Genomic DNA, 14,422 nt, shown 5'->3' with positions numbered 1-14,422 from the left:
AATACAGAAGTGCTAGAGGAAAACATAAGGGAAAAGCTCTGTGAGATTGGTCTATGCAAAGATGTTTTTAATATAAAACCTCAAAAGGACAGACAAACAAAATCAAATGTAGGCAAATAAGATTACATCAAACTGAAAACCTTCTATACAACAATGGAAATAATCAACAGAGCAAGAGACAGCCAACAGAATTGGAGAATACATTTGCAAGCTATACATATGGCAAATTTAATGTCTAAAATATACAAGGAATTCAAACAACTCAAAAACAAAAAAAAAGATTAAAAATAAGAAAAAATGTCAAAATATATATTTCTTAAAAGAAGACATGCAAATCAACAACAGATATGATATGGTTTGGCTATGTCCCCACCCAAATCTCGTCTTGAATGTAACTCCCCCAATTCCCAAGAGTCATGAGAGGAACCAGTGGGAGTTGATTGAATTATTGGGGCAGATCGTTCCTGCTCTGTTCTTGTGACAGTGAATGAATCTCACAGGATCAGATGGGTTTAAAAATGGGAGTTTCCCTACACAAGCTCTCTCTTTTTCTGCTTGCAGCCATCCATGTATGATGTGACTTGCTCCTACATGCCTTCCACCATAATTATGAGGCCTCCTGAGCCATGTGGAACTGTAAGTCTGTTAAACCTCTTTTTCTTCCCAGTCTTTGGTATGTCTTTATCAGCAGTGTGAAAATGGACTAATACAAGATATATTTAAAAATGCTCAACATCACTAATCATCAGGGAAATGCAAATCAAAATTATGAGATAGCACTTCACTCCAGTCAGAATGGCTATGGCTACTATAAAAACTTATCTCACTTTTGATCTGTAGCCATTATATTTAAAAGTTTCATCAATTCTAAGATGCATGTTTATAAAAAATCAATCTCTCTGAAATCAGGAGTATTTAATAATTGGAGACATTAATTTAAAGAAAATGCTATATATCTTATTATTTTAAAGACAGCATCAGAATTCCCCAGGGGTTAAATTTGTAACATCATGTCCATGTGTAATTTTAAATTTATCCAATAAGAATAAGATGGTTGATTGAAGGTGCTTAGTGCTTATTCCCCTCCTCACAAAAATGGACCAAAACAGTAAACAAATAACTACATTTTGACCAGAGTGACTAAAGGAGAGTGCTGAAGTATAGCAAGGGAGTGGCAGAAACTCTGTGTGGCATAGAAACTCAGGATGGCTTCATAGAAAAGGGGTTGAAACACCTTGCTTCTGCCAGCCCATTCCCTGAGTTGGGATCAACTCAGAAACCAGGAGGGCCTTCTCTCTCTAACGAAGAGGTAAGCAAGAGGCCCTGAGAGACCCTCATCACCACCACAGGCACTTGCAGTCTTCACTACTGGAGAAGCCTGCAATCCTCACAGGCACTGAGTCCAGTTTAGGGAGCTGCCTGGAGTTCATACAGCTGCATTACTCCAGGGGAGGAGCCCACATTGTGCCCTGCTCCTTGTTTTCCAACCTCCTACTGCATGGTTCCATTTTCAAACCACAGCCCCTCTTAGAGTGTACCCTGCTCCAGGGACCAGTAGCCATTGCATCCCTCCATCCCAGAGATTCTGCTGTTATGGCTTCACACAGACACACAGTACTGCACCACATTCTCCAGCTATACTGCCCAGGAATCACTCTACCTTCCCCATCCCTGTTGCTGCTGCACCTCAACCTGCTACTTGAAACCATAGGCCCAGCAAAGAAACTGTGCTCCAAGTGCCTAAACCAATTCAGTTCCCTGTTCCCCAGGAATCAGAGCTTCAGCATAGGGAAGCAGCCATGACCCCAGCATCGAAGCCCATGCTGTGCCTTGCCCTTAGGAGACCAGGTGCTCTCATCTAGTGTAATAGCTGTACCTAAGCCTGTGGAGCAGTCAAGGCCCCTCAGCTTTAACCAATCTGATTCCCCACCCCCAGGGAATCACAGTTTTGGCCCTGAGAGCAGCTGAAAGCCTGACACTCAAGCCCATATGGAACCTTGTTCCCTGGAAACCAGATGCACGTGCCTTTCAGAGTAGCTGTGCCCTCAGCACTTGAAGCAACCCAGTACCTTGCCTCTCTGAATCGGAGCTTCAGCCCAGGGGAGTAGCTGTGACACTGGCACTTGAGCCCATATAGCATCAGACCTCTCAGATATCCAGAGCCTGGTCCAGAAGAGCAGTTACACCCCCTGGCACCTGAGTGATGTGATGCCTTACACTCAGGGAAACAGAGCCTTGGATGAGCTTTGCCACCCCACTGTCTGGGCTGAACAGCTGCAGTGGCCTGCTTCCATGAATCTGGACTATCCCACTGAAGTCTGAGTGGTTGAGTTAGGCCATAATTACACTGCTTCTCACCGTCTGGAGTTCAAGTCACTGCTGTACCCTGCCATTCCTGGGTCCTTTCTATCACCACGCTTGGCATCACAAAGTTTGAGCCAGTGCTGTATCCTACCACTCCAGTGTCCAGAGTCACCACTGTGTGGTGTAATTTCTCCTGTTGCTCGAGTTACCACTGTGCCCTGTTGTATCTTGGAGCCCAAATTGCAGCTGTTCCCTGCTTTAAGGAGCATAATAATGCTCTAGTAACTAACCTCAAAGAAATGAAAATCTATGAATTATTTGAAAAGGAATTTGAAACAATGCTTTAAGGATACTCAGTAAGATACAGGAGAATACAGATAGATAATTTAATGAAATTAGAAAAACAATTCATAATAAAAATGAAAAATTCAACAAAAAGATGTTATAGAAAAGAGCCAACAGAGATCTTGGAGCTGAGGAACACTATGAATGAAATAGAAAATACGATTGAGAGTAACAGTAAATTACATAAAGGAGAAGGAAGAATCTGTAAACTTGAAGACAGGTCTTTTGAAATCAACTAATCCATGGAAAAAAACAAGATTAAAAAAAGAGTGAAGAAAGCCTACAGGACTTATGGGATAACATTAAGCAAACAAAGATTTGCATTATGGGAATTCCAGAGTACAAAGAGATGGTGAAGGTCACAGAAACATTATTTAACAAAATAATTATGGAAAACTTCTCAAGTCTTAGAAGTGATTTGGGTATCCAGATCCATTTGGCTCAAACCAAAAACAGGTTCAACTCAAAGAGGTCCATATTGAGGCACATTATAATCAAAATGTCAAAAGTCAAAGACAAAGAAAAACTTAAAAGCAACAAGAGAATATCATTAAATGACAGAGAAGAAAATCTCCTTTAGTCTATCAACAGATTTCTCAGCAGAAACTTTTCAGGCCAAGAGAAAATGGGATGATATATTCAAAATGCTGAAAGAAAAATCTGCCAGTCAAGAATACTCTATCTAGTAAAACTGTCCTACAGAAATGAAGGAGAAATAATTTCCTAGACAAACAAAAGTTGAGGGAATTCATTACCACTAGAACTGCCTTATATGATATGCCTAAGGGAGTGTTTCAACCAGAAATGAAAGCATGATAATTACTAACATGAAAATGTATGAAATAAACCTCATTGGCAGAGGTAAATTCATAATCAAATTCAAAATGCTGTGTGACAGAAGTGGTGGTGGGTAAATCTTTCAAATCTCTAGTATGAAGGTTAAAAGTCAAAATGGTAAAAATAAGTAACTATAGTTACCATAAGTTGCTAAGGAATATACAATACAAAAGAATGCAAATTGTGGTAACCCTATTATAAATCATAATGAGGAGGATAAAATATTTGATGTGACCCAAATTAAGTTGTTATCAGCTAAAAATAGCTTATTATAACTATAAGATATTTTATGTAAACCCCATGATAACTACAAAGCAAAAAACTACAGCACATACATGAACAAGAAAGAGAAAAAAATAAAAATTAGCGCTCCAGAAAATCACCAAATCACCAAGATGAACAATAAGAGAGGAAGAAAGAAAAGTGATCTAACAATGTCAACAAAATGGCAGCAATAAATCCTTACCTATCATTAAAAAACTTAAATGTAAATAGATTAAACTCTCTTATTAGAAGACAAAAAAGTGGCTGAATGGATTTAAAAAAAGAAGATGCAACTATATTGTGCTTACAAGAGACCATTTTTGTTTTAAGGATAAATACAGTTTGAAAGTGAGATAGAAGAAGATATTACAGGCCACTAGTAACTAGAAAAAAGCTGAGGTGGTTTTATTTATATCAGTTAAAATAGACATTAAGTCAAGAACTGTTATAACAGACAAAAGGGCCATTATTTAATAATAAAGGAGTCAACTCATCAAGAAGACAATTTATAATTTTTAATCACAATATTTACAATTTTCATAATTATAAATGTAGATGCACTCAACATAAAAGCACATAAATATATAAAGCGAATTTTAATGAACATGAGGGAAGAAATAGATAGCAATACAATAATACTAGGGTACTTTAATATCCCACTTTCAATAATGGATAGATCAGCTGGACAGAAGGTTCACAAGGAAATTCTGGAACAGAACTGAACTTTACACCAATTGGACCTTAGAGACACATATAGAGTTTTTCATCTGACAGTAGCGGAATATATATTCTTCTTTAACATTCATGAGCTGTACTTCAGTATAGACCATATGTTAGGCCACGAAACAAGTCTTAGCAAATTAAAAGATATTGAAATTATATCTAGTATTGTCTCCAACCAGAATAGTACCATTGTAGTTTCATACTGGAAATCAGTAACAGGAAGAATCTTGGAAAATTTACAAATATGTGGAAATTAAACAACATGCTTCTGAACAACCAAGGTTAAAGAAAAAAATAAAAGAGAAAACTTAAAAAATTTCTTGAGACAAATGGCAATGGAAGCACAACATATGCCAACCTATGGGGTATAGCAACATCCAAAGCAATTCTAAGAGGGAAGTTGATAGCAATAAGTGCCTACATTAAAAATGAAGGAATATCCCCAAAACATAGTGCAACATTATGCTTCAAGGGGCTAGAAAAAGAACAAACTAAACCCAAAGTTAGTAGAAGGAAATAAATAATAAAGATCAGAGAAAAAAATAAATCAAATAGAAAACAGAAAACTACAGAAAAAAATCAATAAAATCAAGAATTGGATTTTTGAGAAATTAAACAAAATAATCAAATCCTTCAACTAAGAAAAAAAAGAGAGAAGCCTCAAAAAATAAAATTAGAAATGAAAGTGGAGACATTTTAACAGATATATCAGAAATAAAAAGGGTCATAACGGACTACTATGAACAATTCTATGTCAACAAATAGAATAACCTAGGCGACATTGATAAATTTCTAGAAAAATATAACCTACCAAGTTTGAGTCAGGAAGTAATAGAAAGTTTGAGTAAATCAATAACAAATAAAGAGATGGAAGAGTTTAAAACCTATAAGCCCAAGACCAGGTGGCTTTTTGGTTGAATTCTACCAAAAATTCAAAGAAGCATCATCATCAATACTTCTTAAATGTATGCAAAAAATAGAGCTAGCAGAAATACTTCCAAACACATTTTCGAAGCCAGCATCACTTTGCTACTTAAACCAGAAAAAGATACCACAAGAGAACAAAACTACAGGCTCTGATGATCTTTGATGCAAACATCTTCAATAAAATATTAGCAAACCGAATTCAAGAACACATCAAGAAGATTACACATCATGACCAAGTGAGATTTATCTCTGCCATGCAAAGCTTTTTAAAAAATTAATCAATATGATATAAAATTAAATCAATGTGATTTATCATATTAACAGAATGAAAGAACATACATGATCATCTCAATTGACACAGAGAAAAGCATTTGACAAAAGTTCAGCGTTCTTTCTTCATGAAAACTCTTAACAGTTTAGATAAAGAAAGTTTCTCAACATAACAAAGGTCATTTATGAAATATCCACAGATAACATCATATCAGTGGGGAACAAGTGAAAGTTTTCTACTAAGATCCAGTTCAAGGTAGAATGCACACTTTTACCACTTCTATTCAATATAGTACTGCAAGTACAATATAGTACTGCAAGAGCAATCAGAGAAGAAGAAAAAATAAAGGCATCCAAACTGAGAAGAAAGAAATAAGATTATCTCTATTTGCAGATGACATAATTGTATTGTAGAAAGCCCTAAATATTTCACAAAAAAACCACACTATAACAAATAAAGATATTCAGTAAAGTTGCAGGATACAAAAGGAACATACAAAAATCATTAGCATTTCTATACACCAATAGAAATGTAGCTGAAAAAAAAATCAAGAAAACAATTTCATTTAGAATAGCATAAAAAATACCAAAGGGGTGAAATATTTATATAATTAAAATTATAAAACTTAAATGAAAGAAATTGAAGAAGACACAAAAATTGGAAAGATAACATGTGCTCATGGATTGGAAGAAGTAAAATTGTTAAAATGTCCTGCTACCCCAAATCAGTATGCAGATGTGACAAAATCCCTATCAAAATTCCAATGGCATTCTTCATAGAGATAGCAAAAACAATAGAAATAGAAATAGAAAAACAATCTTAAAATTTATACAGAACCACAAAAAACCAGACTAGCCAAAATAATACAAAGACAAAGTTGGAAGCATCAAGCATCACACATCCTGATTTAAAGTTATATTCCAAAGCTATAGTAACCAAATAGTATGATACTAGCATTAAAACAGAACCGTAGACCCAAGAAACAGGATAGAAAGCCCACAGATAAATTCAAACATATGTGATCGACTGATTTTTAACAAGGGCACAAAGAGAACACAATGGGGAAAGGATAGTTTCCTCAGTAAAATGTGCTGTGAAAACTTGATTTCCACAAGCAAAATGATAAAATTGGACACAATTTTACACCATATGTAAAAATCAACTCAAAATGAATGAAAGGCCTAAGTGTTAGACCTGAAATCATAAAACCATGAAACTCCTAGAAGAGAACATCACGTGAAAACTCCTTGACATTGCCTGACAATGACTTTTTGGATATCACATCAAAAGCTCGGGCTACAAAAGCAAAATGATAATAAATGACCATTACTGGTTTATGTGTTTACTATACTATACATTATTATTTTAGAGTGTACTCTTTCTATTTATTAAAAACAATGTTAATTGTAAAACAGTATCAGGCTGGTCCTTCAGGAAGTATCCAGAAGAAGGCATTGTTGTAATGGGAGATGAGAGCATATGTGTTATTGATGCTGAAGGCCTTCCAGTGGGACAAGATGTGGAGGCGGGAGACAGTGATATGGATGATCTTGACCCTGAGTAGGCCTAGCCTAATATGTATGTTTATGTCTTCGTTTTTAACAAGGAAGTTTAAAAGTAAAAAAAGTAAAAGAATTTTAACATAGAACAAAGCTAATAGCGTAGGGATAAAAATAGAAAATATTTTTGTACAGCTGTACAATGTGCTTTTGTTTTAAGCTAAGTGTTATTATAAAAGTCAAACAGATAAAAACCATTAACAAGTTTATAAAGTAAAAATGTTACAGTAAGTAGGGTAAGTTTATAATTGAAGAAAGAAAATGTAAAAATAAGTTTAGTGTAGTCCAAGTGTACAGTGTTTATAAAGTCTACAGTAGTGTACAGTAATGTCCTAGTCCTTCACATTCACTCATTGCTCACTCAGTGACTCACCCAAATCAGCTTCTAGTTCAGCAAGCTCCATTCATGGTAAGTGCTCTATATAGGTGTACTACTTATTATCTTTTATACCATGTTTTTACTGTACCTTTTCTATGTTTAGATATACAAACACTTATCCTTACGTTACATTTGCCTACAGTATTTTACTACAATAACATCCTATGCAGGTTTATAGTGTAGAAACAATAGGCTATACCATGTAACCTAAATATGTAGTAGCATATGGCATCAGGTTTGTGTAAGTGCACTCTATGGTGTTCAAAAAACAACAAAATTACCTAACAGTGCATTTCTCAGAATGTGTCCACATCATTAGGTGATGCATGACTGTATGTAAAAAGGTGCTCCATACCACCATTCATCAAGGAAATGAAAATTAAAACCACTATGAGATATCACCTCACACCTGTTTGAATGGCTGTTATCAAAAGGACAAGAGATAATAAATGTTGGCAAGGTTGCAGAGAAAAGGAGACCCTAATACATTGTTAGTGGGAATGTAGCTTGGTACAAATGTTATGGAAGATGATCTGGAGGTTCCTAAGAAATTTAAAAATAGAACTACCATATAACCCAGCAACCCCTTTTTTGGGGTATATACCCAAAGGAGATGAAATCATCATCCCTGCACTTCTGTGTTCACTGCAGCAATATTCAGAATAGCCAAAATATGGAAACAACCTAAACGTCTGTCAACAGATGAATGGATAATAACAATAACAATGTGGCACTATATAGCTAATATAATAGCTAATAGCTATTATATTATAGCTATTGTAATTGTATATATATATACACACACATTCTATATGTACATATATATGTGCAATGAAATGTTATTCAGTCTTAAAAAAGGAATAGACCTGTGTGACATTATGCTAAGGGAAATAAACCAGACACAGAAAGAAAAATAGTACATTGCCTCACTCACATGTGGAATCTAAAAATAAAATAAAAGGTCAAATATGGATTCCCGGGCATGATGGCTGAATAGGAACAACTCTGGTCTGCAGCTCCCAGAGACGAATGCAGAAGGCGGGTGATTTCTGCATTTCCAACTAAGGTACCTGGTTCATCTCATTGGGACTGGTTAGACAATGGATGCAGCCCACCGAGGATGAACAAAAGCAGGGTGGGGCATTGCCTCACCTGGGAAGCACAAAGGGTCAGGGAACTCCCTCCCCTAGCCAAGGGAGGCCATGAGGGACTGTGCCATGAAGGATGGTGCTATCGGGCTCAGATACTATGCTTTTCCCATGGTCTTAACAACCCACAGACCAGGAGATTCTCTTGGGTGCCTATACCACAAGGGCCCTGGGTTTCAAGCAGAAAACTGGGCAGCCGTTTGGGCAGACACTGAGATAGCTGCAGGAGTTTTATTTTGTACTCCAGTGGCACCTGGAACACCAGCAAGACAGAACCGTTTACTCCCCTGGAAAGGGGGCTGACGTCAGGGAAGCAAGTGGTCTTGCTCAGCAGATCCCACCCACACAGAGCCCAGCAAGCTAAGACCCACTGGCTTGAAATTCTCGCTGCCAGCACAGCAGTCTGAAGTGGACCTGAGATGCTGGAGCTTGGTGGGGGGAGGGGCATCCACCATTACTGAGCTTTGAGTAGGCTGTTTGCCTCTCACAGTGTAAACAAAGCCACCGGGAAGTTTGGATTGGACAGAGCCCACTGCAGCACTGCAAAGCCACTGTAGCCAAACTGCCTTTCTAGATTCCTCTTCTCTGGGCAGGGCATCTCTGAGAGAAAGGCAGCAGCCCCAGTCAGGGGATTATAGATAAAACTCACATCTCCCTGGGACAGAGCACCTGGGGGAAGGGGCAGCTGTGGGTGCAGCTTCAGTAGACTTAAACGTTCCTGCCTGCCAACTCTGAAGAGAGCAGCAGATCTCCCAGCACAGTGATCGAGCTCTGCTATGGGACAGACTGCCTCATTAAGTGGGTCCCTGACCCCTGTGCATCCTGACAGGGAGACATCTCCCAGCAGGGTTTGACAGACACCTCATACAGGAGAGCTCTGGCTAGCAGGTGGTGGGTGCCCCTCTGGGATGAAACTTCCACAGGAAGGATCAGGCAGCAATCATTGCTGTTCTGTAGCCTCCACTGGTGATACCCAGGCAAACAAGGTCTGGAGTGGACTCCCAGCAAACTCCAGCAGACTTGCAGAAGAGGGGCCTGACTGTTAGAAGGAAAACTAAGAAACAGAAAGCAATAGCATCAACCTCAACAAAAAGGACAACCACGCAAAAACTTCATCCATAGTTTACCAACAGCAAAGACCAAAGGTTGATAAATCCATGAGGTTGAGGAAAAACCAGTGCAAAAAGGCTGAAAATTCCAAAAACCAGAATGCCTCATTTCCTCCAAAGGACCACAGTCCTCACCAGCAAGGGAACAAAAGTGGACAGAGAGTGAGTTTGACGAATTGTCAGAAGTAGACTTCAGAAGGTGGGTAATAACAAACTCCTCCAAGCTAACGGAGCATGTTCTAACACGATGCAAGGAAGCTAAGAACCTTGATAAAAAGTTAGAGGAGTTGCTAACTAGAATAACCAGTTTAGAGAAGGACATAAATGACCTGATGGAGCTGAAAAACACAGCACGAAAACTTCATGATGCATACACAAGTATCAATAGCTAAATTGATCAAGTGGAGTAAGGGATATCAGAGATTGAAGAGCAACTTAATGATATAAAGTGTGAAGACAAGATTAGAGAAAACAGAATGAAAAGGAACAAATAAGTCCTCCAAGAGATATGGAACTATGTGAAAAGACCAAACCTACATTTGATCGGTGTACCTGAAAGTGATGAGGAGAATGGAACCAAGTTGGAAAACACTCTTCAGGATATTATCCAGCAGAACTTCCCCAGCCTAGAAAGACTGGCCAACATTCAAATTCAGGAAATACAGAGAACACCACAAAGATACTCCTTGAGAAGAGCTACCCCAAGACACATAATTGTCAGATTCACCAAAGTTGAAATGAAGGAAAAAATATTAAGGGCAGCCGGAGAGAAGGGTCAGGTTACCCACAAAGGGAGTCCCATCAGACTAACAGCAGATCTTTCAGCAGAAACCCTACAAGCCAGAAGAGAGTGGGGGCCAATATTCAACCTTCCTAAGAAAAATAATTTTCAACCCAGAATTTCATATTCAGCCAAACTAAGCTTCATAAGTGAAGGAGAAATAAAATCCTTTACAGACAAGCAAATGCTGAGGGATTTTGTCACCACCAGACCTGCCTTAGAAGAGCTCCTGAAGGAAGCACTAAATATGGAAAGGAAAAACCGGTACCAGCCACTACAAAAACAAGCCAAAATGTAAAGACCATTGAAACTATGAAGAAACCGCGTCAACTAATGGGCAAAATAACTCGCTACCATCATAATGCTGGTATCACATTCACACATAACAAAATTAACTTTAAATGTAAACAGGCTAAATGCCCCAATCAAAAAGCGCAAACTGGCAAATTGGATAGAGTGAAGACCCATTGGTGTGGTGTATTCAGGAGACCCATCTCATGTGCAAAGACACACATAGGCTCAAAATAAGGGATGGAGGAAGATTTACCAAGCAAATGGAAAGCAAAAAAAAAAAAAAAAAAAAAAAAAAAAAAAAAAAAAAAAAAGAAAGAAAAAAGAAAAAAAAAGCACGGAGTCTCTAATAAAACAGACTTTAAACCAATAAAGATAAAAGAGTCAAAGAAGGGCATTACATAATGGTAAAGGGATCAATGCAACAAGAAGGGTTAAACTATCCTAAATACATATGCACCCGATACAGGAACACACAGATTCATAAAGCAAATTCTTAGAGACCTACAAAGACACTTAGACTCCCAAACAATAGTGGAAGACTTTAACACCCCACTGTCAATATTAGACAGATCAAAGAGACAGAAAATTATCAAGGAGATTCAGGACTTGAACTCAGCTCTGGACTAAGTGGACCTAATAGAAGTCTACAGAACTCTCCACCCCAAATCAACAGAATATACATTCTTCTCGGCACCACATAGCACTTATTCTGAAATCGACCACATAATGGAAGTAAAACACTCCTCAACAAATGCAAAAGAACAGAAATCATAACAGTCTCTCAGACCCCTGTGCAATCAAATTAGAACTCAGGATTAAGAAACTCTCTCAAAACTGCACAACTACATGGAAACTGAACAATCTGCTCCTGAATGACTACTAGGTAAATAACAGAATTAAAGCAGAAATAAATAAGTCCTTTGAAACCAATGAGAACAAAAACACAATGTAGCAGAATATCTGGGACACAGCTAAAGCAGTGTGTAGAGGGAAATTTATAGCACTAAATGCCCACAGGAGAAAGTGGAAAGATCTAAAATCTACACCCTAACATCATCATTAAAAGAACTAGAGAAGCAAGAGGAAACAAATTCAAAAGCTAGCAGAAGACAAGAAATAACTAAGATCAGAGCAGAACTCAAGGAGATAGAGACAAGAAAAACCCATCAAAAAAACAATGAGTCCAGGAGTTGGTTTTTTGAAAAGATTAACAAAATAGACCACTAGCCAGAATAATAAAGAAGAACAGAGGGAAGAATCAAATAGACACAATAACAAATGACAGAGGGAAGATCACCACTGATCCCACAGAAATACAAACTACCATCAGAGAATATGATAAGCACCTTTACACAAATGAAATAGAAATAGAAAATCTAGAAGAAATGGATAAATTTCTGGACACATACACCCTCCCAAGAGTAAACTAGGAAAAGTTGAATCCCTGAATAGACCAATAACAAGTTCTGAAATTGAGGCAGTAATTAATAGCCTACCAACCATAAAAAGCCCAGGACGAGACGGATTCACAGGCATATTCTACCAGAGGTACAAAGAGGAGCTGGTACCATTCCTTCTGAAACTATTCCAAACAATAGAAAAAGAGGGACTCCTCCATAACTCATTTTATGAGGCCAGCATCATCCTGATACCAAAACCTGGCAGAGACACAACAAAAAAAGAAAATTTCAGGTGGATATCCCTGATGAACCTCAATGTGAAAATCCTCAGTAAAAAACTGGAAAAATGAATCTAGCAGCGTATTAAAAAGCTTATCCATCAAAATCAAGTTGGCTTCATCCCTGGGATGCAAGGCTGGTTTAACATACATAAATCAATAAATGTAATCCATTACATAAACTGAACCAATGACAAACAACACATGATTATCTCAATAGATGAAGAAAATGCCTCTGATAAAATTCAACCCCCCTTCATGCTAGAAACTCTCAATAAACTAGGTATCGATGGAACATATCTCAAAATAATAAGAGCTATTTATGACAAACCCACAGCGAATATCATACTGAAGGGGCAAAAGCTGGAAGCGTTCCTTTGAAAACTGGCACAAGACAAGGATGCCCTCTCTCACCACTCTTATTCAACATAATATTGGCAATTCTGGCCAGGGCAATCAGGCAAGACAAAGAAATGAAGGGTATTCAAATAGGAAAAGAGAAAGTTAAATTATCTCTGTTTGCAGATGACATGATTGTATATTTAGAAAACCCCATTGTCTCAGCCCAAAACCTCCTTAAGCTGATAAGCAACTTCAGCAAAGTCTCAGTATACTAAATCAATGTGCAAAAATCACAAGCATTCCTATACACCAATAATAGACAAACAGAGAGGCAAATCATGAGCAAACTCCCATTCACAATTGCTACAAAGAGAATAAAATACCTAGGAATACCACTTACAACGGATGTGAAGGACCTCTTCAAGAGAACTACAAATCACTGCTCAAGGAAATAAGAAAGGACACACACAAATGGAAAACTCTTCCATGCTCATGGATAGGAAGAATCAATGTTGGGAAAATGGCCAGACTGCCCAAAATAATTGATAGATTCAGTGCAATCACCATCAAGCTACCATTGACTTTCTTCACAGAATTAGAACAATTCTAATTTTTCTAATGAATTTAAATTTCTAAAGAATTTAAATCCTTTAAATTTCATATGAAACCAAAAAAAGAGCCTGTATAGCCAAGACAATCCTAGGCAAAAAGAATAAAGCTGGAGGCATCACATTACCTGACTTCAAACTATAGTACAAGGCTACAGTCACCAGAACAGCATGGTAATGGTACCAAAACAGACATTTGGACCAATGGAACAGAACAGAGGCCTCAAAAATAACACCACGCATCTACAACCATCTGATCTTTGACACACCTGACAAAAACAAGCGATGGGGAAACGATTCCCTATTGAATAAATGGTGTTGGGAAAACTGGCCAGCCATATGCAGAAAACTGAAACTGGATCCCTTCCTTACACCTTATACAAAAATTAACTCAAGATGGATTAAAGATTTAAACATAAGACCTAAAACCATAAAAATCCTAGAAGAAAACCTTGGCAATACCATTCAGCACATAGGCATGGGCAAAGACTTCATGACTAAAACACCAAAAGCAATGGCAACAAAAGCCAAAATTGACAAATGGGATCTAATTAAACTAAAGAGCTTTTGCACAACAACAGAAACTATCACCAGAGTGAACAGGCAACCTACAAAATGGGGTAAAATTTTTGCAATCTATCCATCTGACAAAGGGCTAATATCCAGAATCTACAAGGAACATAAACAAATTTACAAGAAAAAGAAAACCCCATCAAAAAGTGGGCAAAGGATATGAACAGATACTTTTCTTTTTTTATTTTATTATTATTATTATACTTTAAGTTTTAGGGTACATGTGCGCAATGTGCAGGTTAGTTACATATGTTTACATGTGCCATGCTGGTATGCTGCA

General features: G+C 37.5%; 1 long non-coding RNA gene across 1 annotated transcript in view; it reads left to right on the top strand.

Annotated features, from left to right (window-relative positions):
• LOC129523730 (uncharacterized) overlaps window positions 1-14,151 on the top strand; it is a 183,746-nt gene extending 169,595 nt beyond the window's left edge. Inside the window, exon 4 of the long non-coding RNA XR_008667320.2 lies at window positions 562-14,151. This is a non-coding gene — a long non-coding RNA (uncharacterized lncRNA). The remainder of the gene's footprint in view (window positions 1-561) is intronic.
• The last annotated feature ends 271 nt before the right edge of the window (window positions 14,152-14,422 follow it).

The sequence above is a fragment of the Gorilla gorilla genome, chromosome 6, assembly GCF_029281585.2.
Source record: "Gorilla gorilla gorilla isolate KB3781 chromosome 6, NHGRI_mGorGor1-v2.1_pri, whole genome shotgun sequence".
NCBI classification, from domain to species: Eukaryota; Metazoa; Chordata; class Mammalia; order Primates; family Hominidae; genus Gorilla; species Gorilla gorilla.
This window is presented reverse-complemented; position numbering and strand designations above follow the sequence as displayed.